This window comes from Myodes glareolus, chromosome 11, assembly GCF_982192425.1.
Source record: "Myodes glareolus chromosome 11, mMyoGla1.1, whole genome shotgun sequence".
Taxonomy (NCBI): Eukaryota; Metazoa; Chordata; class Mammalia; order Rodentia; family Cricetidae; genus Myodes; species Myodes glareolus.
In genome coordinates this window covers 85,318,380-85,343,549 of record NC_142036.1, presented here as the reverse complement: position 1 = coordinate 85,343,549, position 25,170 = coordinate 85,318,380, and the positions used below count along the sequence as shown (strand labels likewise).

Below are 25,170 nucleotides of genomic sequence, written 5' to 3'. Positions count from 1 at the left end.
GGTGTGTTTACAAGGGCATGTCCTGTTCAGTATGCAGAAAGCTTCCTGATGGCTTTCCTATGAGATGAAGGCCTGGTGGCATGGATGACGACGTGGATTAGGTGCTGACGTCCTCTGCTCTTCCAGAACTCACCCTGTCTTTCCGAGTTTCATTTAAACTGTGTGTGCATTACCGCTCTAGTACAGTGTGTGTGTGCATTACTCTCCTGCTACAGCGTGTGCATTGCTGTCCCGGTACAGCGTGTGCATTGCTGTCCTGGAACAGTGTATGCATTACTGTCTTAGGAGATCTATGGCTTGAGTTAATCCTTTGCTTAGGCAGGCCTTAGAGCTTCAATTCCTTACTTTTTGGCCTCCTTTGTTTTAGAAAGTTGTTGCAGGATGGAGCAAACATGGTGCTAGTAATGGTGTATTTTATCCAAAAGAATACAGGTTTTAAGATCAATGAGTTTTTCCATGCCTTTATCACTGTCTCTAGGCTGATAAATGAATTCTCTGTGTGCCTGGATTGTGTGTTGTTCACATGTGGTAGGTGTCACTGTGTCGGGCTGGGCAAACTAGGATTTACTTCATTGTGTCAGCTGATCAGCAGGGCACTGTGAGTGATGCTAAGATGGAAGACGTGACTTTTTCCAAAGACCTCTTTCCTGTCAGGCAGGCTGAACAACTGACATAGTGGTCCCTTCTTCAATATTTCTACCTTCCCTTTGTTTCTTTCCTCCCCTAGATTCCCAGTGTTGTGAGATAATTCTGTGGATCATTTGTCACATGTTGTCACATATTTGTCTCACATGTTGCCTATGTTGGTGGTTCTGTTCTCATGCTGCTCCCGTCCAGCACAAACACGGAGGGCACACTACCTCTGGTCCACTGAAATGTACACAAGCATCTCCAATTGTTCTATTTTTCAGTTACTAAATTATTTTCTTGCCATGTCTTAAAATTCACATACTTTTTCATTTTTGTTTTTTCTTTTTTTAAAAAGAAAACAACCATCTTTTTTTCATTTCACATACCAATTCCAGTTCCCACTTCCTCCCCTCCTCCCATCCCCCCGACCTTCCCTTCACCCCCCATCCACTCCTCAGAGAGGGTAAGGCACATTGCTTTGGGAAAGATCCCAGGCCCTCTTTACTATATCTAACTTGAACAGGGTATACAATCCATTCAAAGAGAAAAAGCCAGTACATGCAGTAAAGATAAATGCTGTCTCTCTCAGCCACACAACTGTCACCCACATTCAAACGGTCCATTTTGGAGGAGGGACAGAGATGGAGAGCAAGGAAAGAGATATTTTGATCGAGGGAGCCATTGTAGGTCTGGCAAGAAACCTGGCACTAGAGAAATTCCCAGGAATGCACAAGGATGACTCCAGCTAAGACCCGAAGCAATAGAGGAGAGGGCGCCTGAACTGGCCTTGCCTTGTAGTCAGATTGATGAATATCTTGAATGTCGCCATAGAACCTTCTTCCAGCAACGGATGGAAACAGAGGCAGAGAACCGCAATGGAGCACTGGACTGAGCTCCCAAAGTCCAGTTGAAGAGAGGGAGGAGTGAAAATGTGTGCAAAGAGATCATGACCATGATGGGGACACTTACCTGAAACAGCTTACCTGAACTAATTCCAACCAGACAGGAAAGGAACCAGCATGGGACCAAAATGCACATTTTTTTTTTAAAGACATACATGTCTCATATAAGGTAGTTGTTTTATGAGATGTTTGATGTCAACTTGTTTGAGTTTTAATATAAGCATCTCCTTGGGTGCGCCATAGAGGACTAGTCACTGCCAAAAGACCCGAGAAGGAAAAACTTTGCTTTGAAGTGGTTTTGGCAAGGGTTTGGTTTATAGGTGTGCCTTCTAGTACAATGAAAAGTCTATTTGATTTCTAAAATAGGTTTGTCTACAAATGTTACAGCTATCCTGTTTATGAATTCACCACATTATAGAAATTACCTAGCTCTGAAATATTTTGTATGGCCCATACCCTGCAGAGTTACATTCTCTTAAACCACATGATATCTATCACCTATTTCACATTTGTGTTCATTTTATTTTTCATTTTTATGGTGTTGGAAAAGGAACATAGGACTTGCTGCTGCTATTCAAGTGTTCTGTCCCTGAGTCATGACCTCAACCCCAGCATCACAGGCTTTTAATAATATAATTTTACATGATTCAAATTTAATGTCTTTGTTTTATGAACATCCTTACTTGTATTTTGATAAAGCCATTGATACTTCCAGCTATGAGCTAGTTCTGTTTTTTGTCATTTTCTGGATAATTGCTCATTTTCCCAAGACTTTGAGTAAACTAATTTTTAAAGGTTTTTCAAGACTAGTAAAAAGGAGTAGTTTTTTCATTTTCAGTCATTAGAATAAGATTTTGTTATTGAAATATATGTGCATTGTTGAATACCAAAATATCTATATATTTCATAAGCCTTATAGTTAGTATGATACATAAAACTATGCCCCATGTCCTTTGTTTGGATCAAATCACCACCAAGGGTGTTTGCTCCTTCTTGTGACAGAATAGCCTATGTAGCCAACCCTCTGGTGGGTAAAGCTGCCAGTGTGCCTGTGGGAGGTGATGGCAGTGGCCGATTTGATGGACAAACTTATACAAAGACAATGATGCGTGGCCAAAAGCATGCAAAAAAATAATGGGACACGTTGAATCTCTGAGAGGGATTCCAGCTGACTAGAATTTATATGACATGCTACCTAAAACCCTGCCTCTCCGTGCTAAGACCGTCTTCACTGTCTTGGTGGGTTCTGTAAATACCTCCATTGCCAGATCATTTTAAAATGGTCTATATAGGTCTATATAGAGATGGAAAGGCTTCTCTTTCCCACTCTGCTGTGTATATGTTTATTTCCCTGCTGCACAACTACCATTGGTGTGGGTGCAGAACTCACACCAATTAATTAATTAATAGGGATTTGCACCTTTGTTCACTTCCTTTTCTCTGCCTGCTGTCACATCGGCCTGTAGTTCTGTGATTGCTGTCTTCAGTCTGCTGGTGTTGCTAGTAGACTTTGGGGTTGTTGGTTGCATCTGTGGGCTCACCAGGCAGTCTTCCGGTCATCCCAGGGAAGGCCCCAGCTTGTAGTCCCCTGATTGCTGATTCTGACACGTTAATCTTGGCTTGATAAGCTTAAGTCAACACTGGCCTCCCTGAGCCTTAAACTTTCACACTTTCTGGTAGGCTATGGCTCTACATTTGCGAAGGAAGTTTAAATATCATATTCAGATTAAAAATATACTGCCTCATGGGATTTACTCCTTTGGACTATGTACATTTTTGAGAATTCTTGTCTCTGTCCTCTCCTCTCATACCCCATACTTCTATCTTTCTGTGTCCCCCCTCTCCAAACAATGTAGCCCAGGCTGATAGCAAATTCATAATTGATTGTCCTGCCTCAATATCCCTGATGTTGGGGACATAGGAGAATATGTGACCATATGCAGATGTTGGAGTTATGTTATTTCTTTGTAATCAAACTACTAAATGTAGTTTAGTCATTGTGTCCCGTTGCTATGTTCTAGTCACTGTGGAGTGTATGGCTCCTGACTGTGTGACAAAGGACAGCTTTTCTCCTCTGATTGCCTCCTGGCCCTTGTAGTGTCTTATGAAGTCTATAGAAGTGTGAACCTTGTATGGTAAATGAATTGCGAATCTGTCCCATAAGGTTAAGAGCCACTGGTGAGACAAGCTATAGATGTGGCTCTGACCTGCCTACAAATCGTTGACAGCTTCTGAACACCATATATGGACAGCAGCATCTTTCTGGGGATCCGGAGAAAACACAATGCAATGGTCGGAAAGACATTCAAAAGCCTTTGGCAACTGTGCACTGGAGCAGGGCTAAGTCTTAAGTTCAGGTGCTGCTGTGTCCATAGAAATTGATAATCACTGACGGGGTCCTTATTGAGAATGCAGACGCTCTGTACCTTGTAGACTATTTCCCGAAGTATACACAACCTTCTAGAAAAATATCAAACTCTAGTTTGTAGAACAGTTATAGGGTCCAGTGCATAGTAAAGATTTATTGTATATTCAAAAATGACTAGTACTATGGCAGTACTGGATTTTAAATGAAAAGACTCCTAAAAAATGAAAAATGAAAAAGTTGCTATAATGAATAAGCTAAAGAATTTCAAGACAGAGGCAGAAACAGTAATAAAACAATAGAGAACTCCAGAGCCAAGTTTAGTGAATATGTTTTCTGTGATTAACAGCACACTGAAGAACAGGACTTGAAAATAGGCTTGGTTTCGAGAGACCATGGTAGAAGTTGCTGGTTCCCTCTCAACCTGGACCCAGGCCTGCAACAGCAGTGCCTCTCTTGTGGTCAGGGACCAGCCTGTATTTAAAGAGGAACATTCCCCAGGAACTTGTGGTCCTCTTTAATTCAAAATCGCCATTATATTTTCAGAGCAAGAAACATGTATCACAGCTCCTAAAATTCCATCAGTTTTTCACTGGAGTAATAATTCAGTACCCTTTCAGTCTGGCTGCTTCCAGCCAGGGGAGAAGCTGTCTCATTTGCCAGAATACTGAGAATTCTCGAACCATGGTGAAATTTGGGATTTTAGCGGTTTTGGTGATAGTTTGTGATTTCACGTGATTAGGATATAAACTGTCAGTCAGTAAGAAGGTGTTGCTACTTCTGTATGTCTTCCAACCAGTTTTTCTTTTAAAATTATGCATAAAGTTGTAAGGGATTACAGCAAAAACATTATGAGATGGCTGATGGCTCAGCAGTGAAGAACACTTGCTGCTCTCCTAGGGGACCTGAGTTTGGTTCCCAGCACCCACCAGGCAACCCTAACTCCAGTTCCAGGTGACTGACTGATATCCTTTTCTAGGCTCCACAGGCACCAGGCACATGGGGTAAACTGACATACATGAGCAGACTCTGAGCTCCTGGCAGGGACTTGGGGTTGGTTAGTGACAAATACATATGATGTCGTCTTATTAAGACAGCTAAAACTTAGCTAAAATGGAAACCATACCTTTACCCCAAACTTTCCCTTGTCAAATTTCCATATTTTTTATAATTTGTTTGAGGGGGAAAGGGAAAGGCTGTTTGATTGTCTACTGTATGGACAGAGTAGTCACGAAGAAGGGTTATCCCTTCATTAAAGCAAGATGGCAGTACTTGTTAGGGAGACTGGCTGCTAAATAGCAAAGCAAGACAAAGGCTGAAGCTCTGTCAGGTTCCTGATGCATTTCCACAACCACTTGTCACACTGATGGAGTGTTTGTTTTAATAACAGTTGGGGGACACACAAACATTGCATGCACTAACATCTTTCTGATAAGATTTGATGGCCTAGTGTGACATCTGCTTATTCACGTTCAGTCTCTACTGTCATTTGTTCATCTCTCTGGGCTAATGCTGTGGCTTGGTCCTAACGTTGAATGTAGTTTTGATCTGCATACCTCAGGAAAAATAAATTTCTTTGGAATAGAAGAAATAAAATAGATGACGACTTTCTAATGGCTATAGTTCAATGGGGAGGTTCAGGAAATCTATTGTGCTTAATGACATTAGATTCTTTTCTTGGAAACACCCTTTTCTTGACCACAAAGTTCTTTTTAGTAAACCGAAAACTACAAAGGAAAAAAAAATCATATCTCTCATTTCTCATGATAACTAAAAACTGAACTTTATTTTTTCTTTTCTTCTAAGGTAATTTCAAATTTCTTTTTTTAAATGAAAAAAAAAAGTTCAGACTCTTCCTAGGCAGAGAAAGATGGGTTTCACCATTGCATGCAGCCTGTGTGTTCCCTACCACAGAACATCAAATGGAACTGGGTGCTGGGAAGTCACTTAAACCTTCTTCCTAATTTAGTGTGGACTGGTCTACTTACCTCATTCCTTGTTCAGATGCCCTGTGCAAGGCACAGATGTCCTTTGTTTCCAGCCATGGTACAAGTCATGTTGTGTCAGGTCGTGCTATATAAAGTGACACCCAGTAGGGGGAAAAGCCGAATTGTACATTGAGTTCTGCATTATAAATTTCAGTTTGTTTTCATGTCTGTATCAATTCAGATAAAGGATTTTTATTGAAGGTTTTGTTTTCAATGAAATGTTCTTATTATCATTTTTAAAAAGAAGTTATTGCTATCATCATTATTATTTATTCTATATTATTTTATAGAATGTAAGCATATTATTCTATACCAGAGATGTAATGTGTCAATGCTTGTGGTAAGCCATTCAGTTAGTCTTTGAAATAACTGTCAGGAGAAATTTCATTCATATGGATAATGGTATATACATATACTTAACATTATCAGATATATGACCCCCATTTTCATATTAACCTTTATTAATGCTATATATTCACTAGTACTTTTATGTTTCTTGTTTAATGATTTGTCTATTTCATCAGAGAAGACCCCTGAGACACTGTCATCTAACAACATTACTAAATGTTAGATGAAAGAATTTGTAGATTTTTTGATTTTATATATATATATATGTATATATATATATATATTAGTAAGTAAGCAGACTTAGTTAAACTCTTAGTATTTGATACATTTTATTTCTGTCTAGTTGCTGTGGTTACTGCTTTGCATATTATGTTGGACAGAAGTAGTGATAGCGTCCTGGCCTTGTTTCCTTATATCAGAGAAGAGGCCTTTGTGTTTTCATCATTGAACAGTAACTGTTTGCTTATCACATGTGGTCTAAATCTTTCTTCTCATTCTTTCTCTCTCCCATGTTCTTTTTCTCTTTCTTTATCTACCTATGAGTTTTTTTTTTTTTAGGAGAAAACCATTTTTAATTGAAAAAAAAATAAAGTAATACATCTCAGATAACACCATATTTGACAACATAAACTAAATTGTAAGGAGAAATAGCTTTCGTAATTGGTCTGTGAAAATGATGCCTCAGCATATTGCTACAACTTCTTAGCTTTATCCAAGAGCTACGGACTAAAGAAAGTAGGGGATTTCCTTTCTATGAATTAAATTATAAAGCCTATCTATTCCTGTTCTTAATTCACTGACAAAGAGAAGTTAAAAATTTTTTCCATAGTTAGGAGTTCCCCGAAGTATGTGTGTGTGTGTGGGGGGGTAATTCTTATGAAAAAGTTATTAATATTTAACTCATCCACAAGACTTTCAAAACAGGATTTCAAAATGGCCTCTAGTATAAGTTTCCGTTTAAAGAAGTTTGTACATCCAAGGATGGTTTACGGACACAATGGCTAAATTAAACTTTATAAAAGTATCAAAGTTATTGCTTTAAGTTGGAAGAACTGTGGACAAAAGTCTCCTTTTAAAGAGTTCATTATATAGATGCTCCTAAAATTCCTGTATGCCAACTGAAAGTGCTAGAAAACATGCAAGAAACAACAGGAAAAAAAAAGGCATTAAGATGTATGGCTTTTGTGTCTGTGTGTGACTGTATTACTAAACATAAATAAAGTTATTACTGTTTAACTGAAAAAGGTTTTTACAAAATGCATGTTCAAAATTAACATTTTTATTAAATCAAGTTAAAAAATGTTTATTGTAGAAAAGTCAACGAGGATATTAAGAAAATCAAAATATACCTTTTTTTTTACAATATATGTATATATTAGCAGCAAACTACCTCAGAGATTTTCTTTTGAGTTTAGTTATTTTAAAGAAAGCATAACAGTGTATGTTAGCAATGGAATGTCAGGAATTCACTCTTCACCCTATACTCTGTAACCTGGCCTCCTCTACAATACTTTACATCAAAGACTAAGAACAAACTTAGTTTTGACTAAAGTGTAGTCAAACAGTAGCTGGTAAAGTCTCTCTCACTACATCACCTATGCATTATTTTCAAATATAACTAATGAGCACCATATAACAAATGTTTCAGGTGTAATAACAGCCAACTGTACAACTCAGTATTTGGCTTACTGTTTAAAAAATTTGGTAACATACAAAATTTTAATCAAATGAGATAAATACTTCAATCCTATATTGCTTGCCCATTATTAAAACTCTTAATAGAAATTCTATACATAGCCTGACAAACTCTAGGCAAAGATATATATGTGTACAGATACATGCTAAAGTGTATGTACATATCCACATATATCTTCAAACTTTGGATTTTTAAAAAACTAATTTAAGTGTGATATCACTGACTGAAGTCAGCTAATGAGAAATACTAACTACAAAGAACTGCCATACAACTCATTTATGCTTACAAATTATTCAAGCTAGAGTGAATAACAAACTAACCACAGAAAATTCTTTTCTCTTCTCTTGCTATGTTGATCTAATAGCAAAAGAAGAAACATTTGTACAATACACTTTCAAAGTCAAAATTATTATAGAAATTTCACTAGTCTTCAAAAATACAAAACATTACATAAATACAATTTTATTATTGTTGAATTCCTCAGCTAGAATCTATACTTTAAAAAATCCCTTTGGATTATTCCATTTAGAACTTCAAGTTTCCATTCTGCAGCTCTGACAAATGGCTCAGGTTTATTATTTTTATAGGAATCACATCTTTCAGAATTTGCTAGTTACCTTTGTAATAAAGTACTGTTACCTCTCTGTACTAAAGTAAATAGAAGAAACTGTATGAAATATCAAAAACAACTTAATGAAACATTCAGAATATGTAATACAAGGAAGAAAAGGACAACAGGAATTCCCTTTCACCACACAAATAAAACACAATCTTTTCCATGCTGTTAAAGTAGCTGTCTAGAGAATGGAGTTAGGGTAGCCCACCTTTATTTTCAATTAAAAACCTAATACAGTAGAGTGAATTATTTTTATTAATATGCACAGCAAATTACTGAAATGGTGACTTCATGTTGTCTTTCCCTTAAAGATGGCACTTGTAGGTACAAGGATGCAGAGATGTGTACACACATCAGATGTTTACTTGAAAAGACTCTTCTACAGCAGTTTGATACTGGGCTTCCTCATCTAGCTGAAGATTCACAAATTCTCCATAATCAAACTGATGTCTCTGATTTAGATGACTAACGAAATTTCTAGTAATCTGGCTAGGATCTCCACAAGGAAGAGACACACAAATAGGACATGTCACAGGAACTATCTGAAATAGATGGTTACTATTACAGTGATCCAATAAACGCTGTCTGGTGAAATTTGACTCTTGACATAAGGGACACTTAAAGGTGGGATGCCCAGAAGAACTTGTATTCTCTTGGTAAGTTTCTGTGTTATCAGATGAAGGTGTTTCATTCCTATTACTGCTCCTTACTGGATCTTGAGAAATCTTAAAGTTTGGAATGACAGAAGAAACACCATATTCATCCTGATACTTCTTACAAGATTTGTAATGATGTCTCATGCGATAGAATTTAATCTTTTTTGAACAGCATCTGCAGCTACCAGAAAACTTCCTCATGATATTTTCAAGATCTAAGGCCCGTTCTGGACATGCTCTTTCTCTTCTAGTCACACTTCCACGACACAGGGGACAATGAATTCCACTTTCTCTCATTGCAGTCAGGAAACATTTTCTACAGAAAACGTGCTGACAGGCCGCGGTCCGCACCGGCGTCTTGAGCACCTCCTGACAGACGGGGCAGTAGAAATCGTCTTCCGTGTAGGACGTGGCCGCCGAGAGCTCCTCGGACATGGCGAGGGCTGGGCGGGAAAAGCGGCGGCGCCGGCGGGGGCCCGGGTGGCGGTGGCGGCCCTCGGCCCTCGGCCCCGACAGAGCCCTGAGGGGGGAGGGAGCCGAGTTTTTTTTTTTTTTTAACATAAACCCACTCAGCCTACCCCTCTCCCTTTGAAACCTCATCTTTTGGTGTAAACCATGGGTCCCTGCAGTTTTCTCTGCCACCCCTTTCAGCCTGACCTTATAGCCCATGTTCATTCCTTTGTAACTCCCTGCCACTCTTCAGAATGGCTCCCTACCAGTGACCCATATCTACAAGACCCAGAACCACTCCCTACCAGGGACCTCACATCAACCACACTTAGTTAGGATCCAGATGGGGGCAACAGCAGCCAAATAATGAAACACCCACTCAACAAAGGACAGTCTAGATATCTACACTGAGAAACAACCCAAATGTCATAACTCCAGATGCTTGGGCCAAAGTACAAAATATAACCATGAACAACTAAGACAATATGCTTTCTTCCTCCAGAAACCAACACCATTGTAATAGCTCCTGAGAAAGCAATTTAACTGAAGCCCAAGACCAGGACTGCAAAATAATAATTATAAACATGTTTAAGAACATTAAAAGGGCCATGAAATAAATGCATTAATGGATATTGAGAAAACAAAGCAGTTGAATGAAATAATGAAAGTGATTCAAGACAGTATGAACAGTCGTAGAATTGTTAAAGAAAAGGCAAAATGAAATAAGGGTACCTTTGTTTGCTATTTGGATGATTAAGTGATTTCTTTCATTCTCAAATGTTATCATCCTCAATTTTTCACTTTAATTACACCTCTTGAAAAGAGTTGCACATCTACTCAAGTTTCCTGAGAGCTGGCGACTGCTAGTACTTACGCATGAAGAACATCCCTTTCCTGCTTGGAGCATGGTATAGACAAGAGCTTATGAAACACATCTAACATAGATTAATTCCTTCTTCCCTCTGGAATATTGCTTCAGCTTTTTTGGTCATTCCAGAGCCTACACATAATAGAATTTTAGCTCACAGTGGGCTTGGCTGTAAAGCTTTGCTCACCTGAAGATTCCCGGGGAAGTGAGGCCTCTGTTATTGGCTGTGCAGAACAGATGATTTATCTTGATACACTGACATCTGTGTTAAGAGATGCCTTTCATAACGTATACATCTATTTCTTTATCTTTATATCTTCAGAGTGCAAATGAATCAGCAAGCTATCCCTCCTCCTAAATTTTTATTACATTGTTAACACAGACCCGTGTCTGATGTCTGTATAATATGATTAGGGTCTTTTGTGAGACGAATGTACTATTGCTTGTATCAAATAGCAGGAAGTGCATGCTAGCACTCAGGAAGTAGTGATTAATTAGCCTGATTGGCCAGGCAGGAAGTACAGGTGAGTCAACCAGACAGGAAGTAGAGGCAAGGCGATGAGAACAGGGGTATTCTGGGAAGCAGGAAGCTCCCTCCGCAGTCCAGCCAGACCACAGAGAAGCAAGATGTAACCTGCCCTACTGAGAAAGGTACTGAGCCATGTGGCTAGCATAGATAAAAACAATGGGTTAATATAAACTACAAGTGCTTATAAGTAGCCTGAGCTAATGGGCTAATCAGTTTATAATCTTATGGAGACCTCTGTGTGATTTTCTTTGGAACTTGCCGGCTGTGGGGAACCGGGCAGGGCATAAACCTGAACAAGAAGGTCCCTTCGTGTTACACTTTAACATAGTAAGATTACATATAGCAAAATATTTATCAAATAAGAATTACAGTTATAATACTTATATTTACTTTATCTTTTTATTATGACTAAGGAAACTATAACTATCTATTGTTCAAGTCCATTCAAGACTCCAGAAGGATATAGAGACATCTTGCTGCCTGGACAGTCACCCCATGTTTTTCTGTAGTGTTGGGACATCCATCTTCAGCCTACAGGCCCATAGTATCCAGCAGACTTTTTCATGAAGCAGGAAATTTTAAAGACAGTTCAGTCACTTTTTTCTGTGTCCTGCAGAATGTCTTGTAGACTCTTTCATGAAGCAGGAACCCTGAAGGATCATCTCACCTTTTGGCAAGTTCAGCAGTCATCATTCTGTGCGTTCTTCGTGTCCAGTTTATGCAACAGTCCAGGCAAGAGCAGTTTTTTGCCCAAATGGCTAACCAACTCCATAAGGAGCCTCTTCAATGCCCATCTTCTTCAGGAAGTATCTTGGTGCTGCTGGGAACAGATGTGTCTCATTGTCATGAAAACTCCTAAGTTATTAAAACATTTTAAATGCCGTATTCTGTAGCCTTTGACGGATATGAAGAATACCTATCTGAAATATATCTATGCACATCTAGAAAATCTAACATGACTACAAACTTGAGTATTATAGATGTTTATTTATTAACCTATATTTCTTAATTATACATTACATTTTTAAATGAACTACACAATCATAATACCTTAATCAAGAGCAGAAATAAACATATAACAAGATTGACCTTAAATTTATATCAATAAAGCAAAATCCATACCAATGCAAATTATTCATATCTATATCATACTTCAACTATGTTGTTCTAAATAGATCATTTCTATTGATAAAGAATATATTGTAGATTCATTTCTTGGCACAAATGTAGTTTAAGTAGAACATGTGAGCTTCTGTCCTAATGGAGTGTTTAAAACCGTTGTGTCTAGTAGAAGTTTCCATGATGTTCATACAGGTTCACACTGACACTCTGAAGATTTCAAATATCCTGTTAGTAGAGACTGCCTCTGTAGAGTTCTCTCTCCATTTAGGTGTGGGAAAGGCTTTTGGATATTTTACACATTTCCAAATAGTCAGAGGCAATGCTTCACCTTACATAGTCTTCATGCTAACAGAGGATTTTGAGGTCTTTGATGACAATTCTCACATTTCCTCAGACTTTCCAATGCCCATGGAATTTCCCTAACTAGTGTGATTCCAGGGAACAGATCCTCATGATTTTCCAAGAAAGATTTTAATCATTGAGAAAAGCACAACTGGTTGGCAAATGGCAAGCAAGGGGTAGGATTGTTTTTGAGGGTTTTTGGTTATTTTCCTTATTATGATTTAGTTTCTGCCCTTTTCATCTATCCAATTCGTGACACTCCGTTCCTTGTGATTTCAGTGAATCTGTGCTGCCCTCCAGTTCCCTAAGGAGTACATGGCATTCATTTCACCCCCATCAACCAGGAAATTCTGTTATTGCTCTTTGCAGATGGATGAAAAATGACCTTCTTTGCCAGATGATTCATCTAGATTATAAACCAAGAACCATCAGCAGGACGCTGGGAGGCTAGGCCTTAGCTGTCCACCACTCATAAGAATCAACAGAGTGCAAGCTTGAGGGAAATTGCAGTAGGTGAATAAATCTGACACTTAAAAACAAGCAGGGGCGTTGACTTTGGCATTCCTTCTAGAATTAGAAAAGGAAGGATGCTCAGTATGTCCAACATTTTAGGCATGGCATCTTATTTAATAGCTTAAGTTTCAGAAAAAAAAAATCAGATGAATTCAGGCAAACGTTAAAAACCTCTTGTTTTAAACACATTCTCTGAGATTAGAAATGGTAAATGACATGTAATTGCTACATTATATATTGCACTGTTCAGTTATGGGCAGACTGCATGAGAATAATGTGATTGGAGACTGTGTATCTAGAATATGCTTAGTATCTTGGTCTTGGTAATATTGATGCATAATTTCCCTGCATTTTATAAAAGTGAGCTGTATCAGTGGATAGCTGCCTTCCAATTGGCAAGGATCAAGGTAGCTTTTTAAATGCAAGGATCTTGTTGAAGTCAAATTACACCAAGGTAAGGTTCCATAATCAAGTGTAATTGATGGTAGTTTGTTTGCACTTCTTCCATCATGGAGTACACACAATATGCAGAGAAGTGAGTAAAGCTGTCTGCTTGTGCGTTTGTGTGCTCCTTTGACTTTATCCCAACTGGGCAAATAGAATGACCTCAACTTGATTTAACTCTCTCAGTAAACACCGAGCAAAGATAAATATTAAATCTTAGGTGAATAATTTATATCTAAATAATATTTATTAAAATGTTAATATTTATTAAATCACATTATTAAATTATACCAAATATGTATTGATAAACATTAGGCTCTTGTCTAAACTTCCAGTGTCAAGACGACCCTGGCCTATTACTGTTAACTATTTCCACACCAGTCTGCATTTTCGTGCGCCATGACGGCTTTTGTTCATGAATGTGCATGGCTTATCTCTTAGCCAATATTTTGCATGTTTGGTACATTGTTCTAAGGATAAATCACAAGCATTTTAAATTCACATTTATGCAGCATGCTGTGTGTTCCTGGCTATTTGTGTCCTTGTTAGGGATCCAGCCCGTAATCCCTTCTTTCCTTATGTGGCTCTGTACACTGCCAGTATTTTCCCTTTACTTGTTCTTTTTCATACTTTTTATTATTTCTATTGAATATATTTGTAGGTTATTACTTTTGTATGGTTGTAATATATGATTGTTTATTAAATTCTGCACAGTTTAGCCTAATTTAAAAGAACTTTTCCAAGAAGCAGAATATCAGATTCTTTTGTTAAACAAGTGATCATTAGCTACCTTGGCCCTTGCCACTTTGAAGATAGTTGCTCATTGGTGCAGTAAACTTTTGTGAAGTGTAAGTGTGGGCATCTCGGGCACAGTGTGGCTTCTCTCTCTGACCAGTGGGCTGTTTAGGCTTTTCTTATGATGTGGTGCAGGTGTGGACAGGAGAAGTGTGCAAACTAAAGCTAACTTGTGATTGGAGCACTGTTGTCTCCGCTCTTTTCCACTGCCCTTATCATCAGTAGATGGAGACACGGGTGTCATACCTACCTTGATGGGGAGAGATGTGAAGTTACGTGTTTAAGGGCATAGATACAGCAAGCCACCATGTCCAGATTTATGAATTTACTAACAATATTTTCTACCTCTCATGTTAGGTGGAACATTCTCAGTTGTGCCACTACGTGACATTATTTCCTTTCAATTCCTTTAGTTCCTAATGCCAGGTTTTCAAATTGAATTAAGTTTTCAGTGCTCTTGGTACTATTTTGTTTTGCTTTGTAGTACATATATAGTAGTTTCCTAGGTTTCAAAAAATTCTCAAAGTGGCTTAGTAAAAACAGAAAGTTACTGTGCTTCATTTCTGGAGCCAGAAAGTCTAATTTTGTACAGGCTTGCTCTTCCCAGTGGCAACAGGATAGAAGCCACGCTTGTCTCAACTAGTCCTCAGCTTTTGCCAGGAGTCTTGACTTTTCTGGTCCATGGATATGGCCCTTTTGTCATCTAGTGTGTGTCTTTCTTCTTTTGTGTTTGTCTCTGTCTAAAATTTACCACTTTAGAAGGACACAATGATTGGACTAGGGACCATCTTAATGACTTCACTTAACTTGACTGCTTTTGTGAAATCTTTGTTTCTAAGAAAGGCCCTATCCTTAGGTTACCAGAGATGAGGATTTCAAACAGGGCAGATAAAGCATAGCCTGTAATGGGTCATTATTATGTACAGAGGATTTCTAGGAACCGATGTTCTCATCAGTTTGCCTAAAGAAAACCTGCATGCTCCTCTCTGCCATGGGAAGGTTATCCTAGCTCATGCTTTGTCAGTAGGGATGTGGTTGATGGAGAGCAGTAGAGACACAGAAGGCAGGTGCATGCAGGAGATAACCCTTAGGTGTTATGCACTGGACAGGTATACTTGTTCATGTGTCTATTTTTCGGCCATACACAAGTCAAAGATCAATGAAAGCACCCCTCCTTAGTAGGATTATGGTCATATAGCAAAGTCATTGATATGAATATTATCTACAACAGTCCTATATGTATATCTCCTGGGTTCTTATGGAATATATAGGAGGCATACCCATGAGAGAATTTTGTCTACAATGTGCATACATTTAAATTTATTAGAGAGGCAGAAGGGTTTTCCAACTGGCGATATCAATGTCAATGTGGTCCCCAAACTTTCTATTCCAGTATAAGTTCAGTACCATTTCGTGGATGAGTTTCTGTTTTGATTCAGTTTTAATCATTCCTTTAGATTTAGATAAAAGTGGACAATTTGCATTTTTGATTTTGTTTGTTTGCTCATTATTTAGACGAGGTATCACAATGTAGCTCTGTCTGGCCTATAACTTACTCTGTAGACCAGTGTGGCCTCAAACTCACAGACACCCATTTCTTCTGCTAAATGCTAGGATTAAAGCCATATTTAGGAAGTTATATTGACTGATTCTTATTTAATAGTATTATAGGATTTGAGGACTATTTCTTATATAAATTTTAAGGTTAGATTTTACAATTTTTAAGAATATGCTAGGATTATTTTTTTTAATTTTAATTTACCTGAGGGCAATTTGAGGATGAACTATGGTATTTCTAATATAGCATCTGTAAACAGTTTAATCTCTTTCAATTAAAGATATGTTTACACTAAGCTTACTAGATTCTCTCTAGAAGTCTTACAATGTTTTTGTTAAATTTATTACTAGGTATCTTGTTTTTATCATTGCTACTGTAAATGATATTTTATATTTAAGATTCACTGGGACATACTTATATGAGAGTAAAACTCAGATGTCTTGTACGTAATCACAAAGTGTGTAGCCCTGAGAACTTCACACAAACCGCATCCGACAGCTTTGTGCCCCTCGTGCCCCTTTGAGCTTAGGTCCCTTTCATCACCCTTTGACCCCGAATACCACCAATCTGCTTTTAATCGTTGAAGTTTATTCTAAAATGTCATATTGGGGCCAGGCATATTAGTACACACCTTTAACCCTAGCACTTGGGAGGCAGAGGTAGGTGACTCTCTGAGTTTGAGACTGGTCTGTTCTGATCTGCACAGTGAAAAACCAGTGCTAAGTAGAAAGAACTTGTCTCAAAAATAATAATAATAATAATAATGAAAAACGAAAAACAAGCAGATAAGTGGTGCTGGAGAATTGTCTGTATTTTGTCAATTATGTTTTAAATAAACACTGATTGGCCAGTAGCCAGGCAGGAAGTATAAGGTGGGATAACCAGACAGGAAGTAGAGGTGGGGCAAGGAGAACAGGCATATTCTGAGAAGGAAGAAGCCCTCCTCCATAGTCCTGTCCAGACATGAAAGAAGCAGGATGTGACCTGCCCTGCTGCAAAAGGTACTGAGCCATGTGGCTAGCATAGTTAAGAATAATGGGTTAATATAAGTTATAAGAGCTAATAAGAAGCCTGAGCTAATGGGCCAATCAGTTTATCTTTAATATAGACTCTCTGTGTGATTTTCTTTGGGGCCAAATGGCTGTGGGACCTGGTAGGAGAACAGAAACCCCAACAAGCAGGCCCTCATGTTACAAATAAGCATGCCACATCAGTGAAATCATGGATTTATAATCTGTCTTCCTTATAGTAAGAATTTTGAAATTCATTCACGCTTTTGTCCTTCATTCTGTTATTGTTGAAAAGTTTTATTATGTTTGACCTGGTGGCCTAATGTTTAGGCAGGTTTAATTCTTCCTCTGCTATGGAGTCTGTCTTGTCAGAAGAACACAGATCTTATGGAAAAAGGAAAAGTATTTGTGAAGCAGAGTAGTCCAGCATTTGGTAAAAGCCAAGTTTCACAGACTCCAGTTTAGAGAAGAGTTGATGCTGAGGTCTGCAGTGTGAAAGACTCAGGGTAGTTCTAAAGTTGGCATGTGAGACGAAAGGTAGGAAGTGGGAGAAGGTACTAGATGTTAGTGAGGAGTAGATCTGCAAGTGCTCCTGGTCAAGCTGTGCAGAAAGGAGCTAAGACTTTTATAACTGCGTTTGTTTAGGAAAAGACTCGGTGATGTCTACTGGGGGTTAATTCAGATGGTTGTAGTTTCCATCGCCCTGGACTAATGTTTGTTGTGATTTGCAGTGTATCAGTTGAATAGAAGAAAGATGTCTATGAAGATTTCTGTTGCCTGCCTCTTTTTAGAGTCTCCATGTGTGGCATGTGGCCACTGAGACAGTGATCTCCTCACTTTATCTGTGTCTGTGTGGGCCCCACCCTGCTCCACCCTCTCAGCCTTACCTATTGTTCTCAGCATATTGCCTGGGAAATTTTCCGTGAAGATTGGCTTCATTAGTGAGCTGATGTTATTGCATGTCTCCAGTCATTCTTTCTCATCCTTCTCACTTAAAAGTGGAATAAATGTTCCACTGCTTATGAGTAAGAATGTCTTACAGGTAGCTTCAACTCTGTAAGTTGTAACTAGCCTCTCCAGTAGATGGACTTTTACACATTGTCTGCCTCTGAATAGTGTGGCTGATCCTGCTGCTGAGGAAACTGATTCTAGACCTGGGCTCTCTCTTCTCTGAATGTCTTGGGCTCATTTCAATTCTTTACACTCCTTTGATACGCTTACGGCAAAACTCTCTCAGTGCTCTTGCAAGAATTTAAATCTTTCTTATCTTTGTGGTTAGATGCTGATAAAGGTCTTGTTTTCTTTCCATTGTTTATACACATTAGATAATTCATTGCCACCTAAGATTAATGATTTGCGATTTAGGCCACTATTTCATTTTCTGATTTTATTGTCTAACTTTTGAGTAGTTTACCCAAGAAGATAAATGAGAGTCCACTGACATTTTTGCTTTTTATTGTTTTTGACAATATTTGATTGTGGAAGTCAACAGAAAGACCAAAAGTGAAAATTTAATATTGCTTATTAAAATGATCTTGCTTCCCATACTATGGCTTTGCAATACAAATATTTAAAAAATTAAAAATCTCTGCATTGCTGAACTGGCAGCTGTGGATGCGATTGCCATTCATAGCGAACATTGACTGTGTAGGTTTGCAAAGATTTGGAATAATTTGATAGGTTTATTTGGGTTTTTTTATTTTGTAGAAGATATTTAAAGACCTTTGCAAATACATTCTGTGTGAACTCATTTAAAAATTCGTACCCAAAAAGAAATCTTGTGCTTATCCAGCTCATTTGTGCTTTTACTTCTTATACAGCAAGGGGTGTTTCTGTATCAACCTCGTATGGACACAGTCTGAGGCTGTTTACTCAGGAGATGATCCGATAGAAGAACAAAGCTTCTTGGATAACTGTCTCATGCAATTCTAAGGTGCATTGCATAATTCAAACCATGTAAATGTATGCAAAATGCTTCAGGTTTGATGTTGAGATGATAAATCGAATGCAGGTGTTCATTGTTTACCTAATTGTAAACTGGTCTATTTTGTGAACGCTTGAATATTGTGAGCATGCTCCTCCAGCGACACAGTGAGAAACCTGTGTATGCATGCCTTTGCTTCAGCTTCACTCGAATGTATATATTGTTCCCTGTTGGGCAAACTTCCCAGGCTGCTGTGCTGCAATAGTAATTTGAAGGTTGTCACGGATGGAAGGATGGATAATCAGATTACCTGCAGCCATGGACCATTGCATGATTACCATAAAACAATAGTTCCTAACTTTGGGGGTGCATTATAAAACCTCTGAAAATTAAGGAATCCTTCCTTTCCCAGAAAAATAATCTCATTAGACACAATACATGTTTTCAGAGGGTTTGAATCCCTGTGAGTCATATTCATTTACTTTATGTTTAAAAACCTGCTACAATTGCATACCATTTGTAGGGACATAAGCGGAAGCCATCTTTGGAGAAGACAGTTTGGAATATGTATGTAATTAATATGCACACAATTTCTGTTTCTAAGAATTGATAGTTGGTGGACTGAACAGTTTTATCATTTTACTCATAACTTAAATATCATTCAAGGGAATTGAAAGGAATAAAAACTGTCATAAATCTTTAAGATCAAGAATAGAAGGAATGCCAATAACAAAAGGAAATTATTCAGCTTGAAAGGTGAATTAATAGCAGAGACTCGAGAGATATAAAAGGCAGAGTTCCACTTAAAAGGCAGAGTTCCAAACAAGTGGAGGCCAGAAGAGAACTCTCCACGTTTAGGAGCTGAGGAAAAGGCAACAGTTCATGTTTATTAAGAACGTTTGAAATTAGTTCTGGGAGCAATGTGAGGAGAGCACAGGCTGTAGTGGAGGCCAGGGTGCCTTCAAAACTGCAGCTCCAGAGCCCTTGCATGCTGCCTGCTACCCGAGAACCCCCTGTGCACACTGACTGCAGACTGAGGAGCCCCTATGCATGCTGACTGCCCACTGAGAAATCCCTTATGCATGCTGGCTGCCCACTAAGAAGCCCCTGTGCATGCTGACTGCCCACTGAGAAGCCCCTATGCATGCTGACTGCCCACTGAGAAGCCCCTGCCCCTGGTCTCTGTAGCTAGTATCTTTGTGGCTGTCTTTGGAAGGCTTTTGTTTGTGCAATCTGTTCAATCTAAGAGGAAGTTCCTGAACATACCCATCTCTGATATTTTTATAAACTTCTCTGTACAAACTTTTCATAGGAAGTTCTGGAGGATTTGTTTTGGGAAAATGGGTCAGTTAAGAATGAAGATTGCATGCATACACAGGGCCTGGGTGGTTAATGATGGAGAGATTGTGAATGTCCCTGAGATGGCAGGAGGCTTTCTGAGAATGATACCTATGGAGCAGCCAGAAAGCACAGTGGTTCTCGTTGTCAGGACTGGAGATTCCAAGGGTGACTTTTTCATGAGTCTTAGCATATCTTGAGAATAGATGTGGGTGTGAGTAGCCCAGTGTGCAGTATTGAAGAGTTATAAGCATACGGAAACATAACCACATAAAACAAAAGACAAGTGTGAATTCCAGGAAAAGCAGACTTATTAAGGAAAGTGACTTTTAGCATTATGTGTTTTAGCTATGAGAAAAGTTTACATAGTCCATGATGTAAAATCTCCCTGTTGGTAAGATTAAAGCTACAGCATTGAAATGATGGGGGCTGAAAATGTATGTATTGTGGTGAGGAAAAGAGATGAAGTTGTTGTTCAATAGAGGATGAATACAGCAGAAAAAGCAGAAGGTGATATCACAGGTATATAATTAGGGGCATTGTGTGGTAGGTAAATCACACAGTCAGAGCGGAGTCATCATCTTCTGGGAACAGTGCCTTACCTTTGTCCCATTGCCACGAATCCTTCTGGGCAAAGTGTCTCCTTCTCAATTTGTGTCTGTCTGCCTGATTTGCATTGGGCAAAGGGCTTTTGCTAGATGTAACAGGTGGAGGTTGACAATGTGCCAACAGTCCTGGGTTTGTCCTCTGTGCTGCGCTTAGAAGTCATGGGAAAACAGTCTTAGTTACTGCCCCTCCAGTCTAAGTGGCCAGAAAAACGGATGAATCAGAGCCCTGCAGCCTACAGGTGGAAGGATGATACCTCTGCTATCCTACAATTGTGTGATGAACAGTTTATTGTAACAGAATTTCTGCACGTTTGTTACTGGGCAAAGGCTGACTGTTACACATAGAAATACATACTAGATTAACATTTACAGCATGTGAGGATTGCCTGTTTGTGAGACAAAGTTAGATAGAGGGGGATGAATGGATTGTTTTCACATCAAGCCTTGCAACAGAGGTTTATTTATTTATTTATTTATTTATTTATTTATTTATTTATTTTATATAGGGTCTCCCAATGTGGCCCCGGATGTCTAGTGTTCCCTATGTAGATTAGGTTGGCTCCAAACTTACATAGATCTGCCTGCATCTGCCTCTTCAATGCTAAGATTAAAAGTGTGCACCATTATGCCTGGCAGATTTTTGCTTTTTAATAGCATGTGCACATACACATGATACATGTATAGACTACCAACCAGGAAAGCTGATTAGAACATGGTTAATTTGTGACTGAGTTTATAAGGAACATCTGCTGTTAGGATAGTGGAACAAGGAAGCTGGGATCCTCTACAGTCCTTTAACCGTTGCCTACTGGATGATGAGGACAGTCTAAGAACAGTGGAGATTTCATGGGCTTGAAGCCTCAGTGAGGTAACATAAGGGTTTAGTCTGTCCTAATGCTAGCCAGATTTAAAATTTTATGATAGGGTAACAATACATAGATATGATTTTAGATTTTATATTCTCTGCAGCTTATAATTGGAACATCAGGTTGGCTTTCTGAAAGTTTTAAATACTGTACTTCCTACTAGTAAGCACTCATGTTTAGGAAAAAGAGTGCTTTTTTTCCATCATAGTACAATAATATATATACATATATATAATTTATAAATAACCATATAATAAATGTTGCATTCTTTGGGGAAAGAAGTAGTCACAAAAAGGTGCATACATGGGAAACAGCACAAAAGTAAAGCACCTTCATGCCAATCTTGATTTTCATGTCAGATTTTTGTGTCTAGAAGCATTCTATTTATTTTGAGACCTCGCACAGATAATCTCTGTTGAGCCTCTTGCCTGTTTTCTCATTCTGCTCCTGCAATGTAATCACTGCGATTCCTTTTCTCACTCCTTTGTGTATATGGGCTTTCCATATCAGGTCTTTTCTTGCCTCATTTCTTCCTTCCAGTTTTGTAGACTATCATCTCCTGTAGCCTTCTGGGAATTCTGTGTGGTCTTCTGTAAGGAGCTCAGAAGCTGCTACCCCTTCGTAGCATGTCTAGAAGCTGAGCAAGCACTTCTTCTGTCATTGAGAAAGAGAAACAAATAAAGTACAGAATCAAAACTTTGCAGAGCAGTTTTCTTGAGAAATGGCATCAGGAAAGCCTGACCCTGACCAACATGACTCTAATGGTTTATCTTGGTTATCAGCTTGACCGGATTGAGCAGCATTAAGGAAACTTGGTGAGCTCACTGATGCATTCTAACTTTTAATAGAGTGTGGAGAAGTGGTAGAAATGTGGAAGTTGGGCCCAACTAGGAACTGAAAATGTCTGTTATTAATATATTCAGAGTTCTTATGGTCAATACAGACAGCAGCAGAAACAAATAGACAGAAAGCTAGATGTGTAGGTGAGGACTCCTTGCTGGAAGAGGATTCCTGAGGAGGGCCAGATGAACCAGCCCGCCTCCATCTTGTGCTTAAAAGCTATCTTATAGTAAAGACAGACAGGGTTTGTTCCATTTTATGATTAAATCTCTGCTTTGCAAGAATTAAGCTAGCCCTACCTGTAACCATAGGTACAAATGATTCTGTATTGCCTGCTCCGGGAAGTGGCAACCCTACATTTATTTCACAGAGGTTGTTATGACCACCTTGCACTTCTGCTTCAGAGGGTTGTTATGAGCAACTTGTTATGCCCATGTTTGCGTCTGTGGCCCATACTTATTTGCCTGCCGAACCCCCATTTGGAAATCCCTTACTCCTGAGCTGGAAAGGCCTTATCTTTCCCACACCCAGTGCTGATCTCTTGAACGCTGCCTTAGGGGAGACAGCCCAAGTATGCACTAAAAAAGCTCACTTTGATTAATTTGTCTGTGATTTGGGTTGGTGGTCTTTCTCCACACACCTGTGGGATTAGCAAGTGTAGTATAGAGATGTTATTCCACCGTCTGTTATTATAAAATCCGTGATATTAATGACTTGCCTGTAGGAAATATGTATCTCATGGCTTCATGACTTTTGGTTCATGACCCCTTGGCTACTACTTCATTTGTCTTTCTTTTGCTCAGATATGTTTATCATATCTTATAATTTTCCATGTCTTAGTAAAGAGAGTCTGATCATTAATATTCTTCAATAGCAGACATTCAGATTTTTTTGACTGATTGCAGACTTCTGAACTTACTTTTAAAGTTTTATTATAAAATTTTTCAAGATCGATTACTATTGTAATATTAATCTATATAGTGATAAGTCCAGAATTGTCTCTAAGCAAGCCCAGCCTCTTTTTCCTGAATAAATTTCACACACACACACACACACACACACACACACACACAAACACACACAAACACGCACATGTATCTATCTGTCTGTCTGTCTGTCCATCTGTCTAGCCAGAGCTGTGGTCACAGGTTGGGAAAGACATGCTAGACCTCAGAAAAGGTACACTTTCCTGTGAGAGCAAGGTCACATGTACTGGCTCACTCATATCCATATGCAAAAAGAAGAGACATTGCAAGTCTATGTATATATTTGCATTATATTTTTCTGTTTTCACAGAATTAGCTACAGCATAGTCAAGAGCATAGCATCCAGTATGTTTCACACAACCATGGGAATCAGGCAGGAAGGAACTCATTCTATGGGTTTTTCCCATTATGCATTTTGTGAGACCAGCAGACTGACTAGGAAGTGTACATATTTTTTGTAGTGTGATGATCCAGGGAAGAGTGGAGGTTCTTAGTCCTTGTTTGAACTTGACCATGGTCTAACTCTTCCCTCTGCAGACATCTCACACACTGTAGATTATACTGTAAAAATGTTGAAAGTGTAAAACAGAGGTCTACCAACATTTGTCTTATCAAGTGCAACTCTTGATATTGCATTTAACCATCCCTAGAAATTCTACCATATAGCACATAAAAATAGAAGGTGTGAGGCGTGAGAGTCCAGGTGAAATGAAGACTGCACATTTGCCTGTTTTCTTCATTAATTTCAAAAGCTACTACAGTTAGGATTTTGTAATATTCCAGGACAATAAAATAACTTTGGAATTTTGTGCTGAAAACTGTATTTATTTTTGTGCCTTGTTGTTCCCCTTACATGGGTGCTCAGTGGGTAAAGTACCTCTCACACAAACATAAGGTCTCAGAACCCCATCTGTACACCCGTATCCCATGCATCATCACACATAGGTGCATGCAGACATAGGTGTACACCCATACATAGGTGCACACACATAGGTGCATACACACACATAGGTAATATACATACATAGTTATAAACACAAATAGGTGCATCCTCACACATAGGTGCATACACACATAGGTGTACACACACATAAGTGCGCCCTCACACATAGTTGCATGCTCATACATTATCTTGGAAAATAAACATGTAATGATGCTCTTACCCAGACAAGATTTGATTAGACATTGTTCCTCATCTTCTGTTAATCTCTAAGCTGGAGACCAGAGCCCATTGCCTCAGAAAGGCCCTTCCTGATAACCTCACATGCACTCAGGTAACTTTCCCAGTGTTTTTCCTGTAGATACCCTTCCAGTGCTGCAGACAAAATTCTGTTGCCAATTTCTGAAGTCAGCCTCCACTCCAGACTGATGTTCCTCTGAGGACATGATTCCTGTGTTATTTACCTTTATGTCAATGGAACATTATTCAGAGCTTTGGTGAATTAGGTTGTTGCTTAGTGATTTTGATGGTTTAATTTAAAAATAAGTTACATGCATTTTACTGTATTTGTGACATTTTCATTTTTCTATGTAATGAAAGACTGAACCATTTATGTGCTCAGATGTAAATGTTTTAAGAATGGCATATTGATATTCTAAATATTAAAATGAATCATAGCCATGATGGTTTAATATCAAGTTGTAAATGGGAGAACGGGATTTGGGTTTTACAGATATGTGTTTGTTAAATGGAGGTTGCTGACATGGTATTCCTCAGCCCTTCTTTTAAGTATGAGCACAGAAAGAAATATTGTTCTTAGACACCCTAGGGAGCCC

The 25,170-nt window shown here is 38.6% G+C and overlaps 1 protein-coding gene and 1 pseudogene across 1 annotated transcript in view; one reads left to right on the top strand and one right to left on the bottom strand.

Moving 5' to 3' along the window:
• Crppa (CDP-L-ribitol pyrophosphorylase A) overlaps positions 1-25,170 on the top strand; it is a 264,403-nt gene that overhangs the window by 56,196 nt on the left and 183,037 nt on the right. The window lies entirely within an intron of this gene.
• LOC148120552 (E3 ubiquitin-protein ligase RNF138 pseudogene) lies at positions 8,740-9,732 on the bottom strand (annotated as a pseudogene).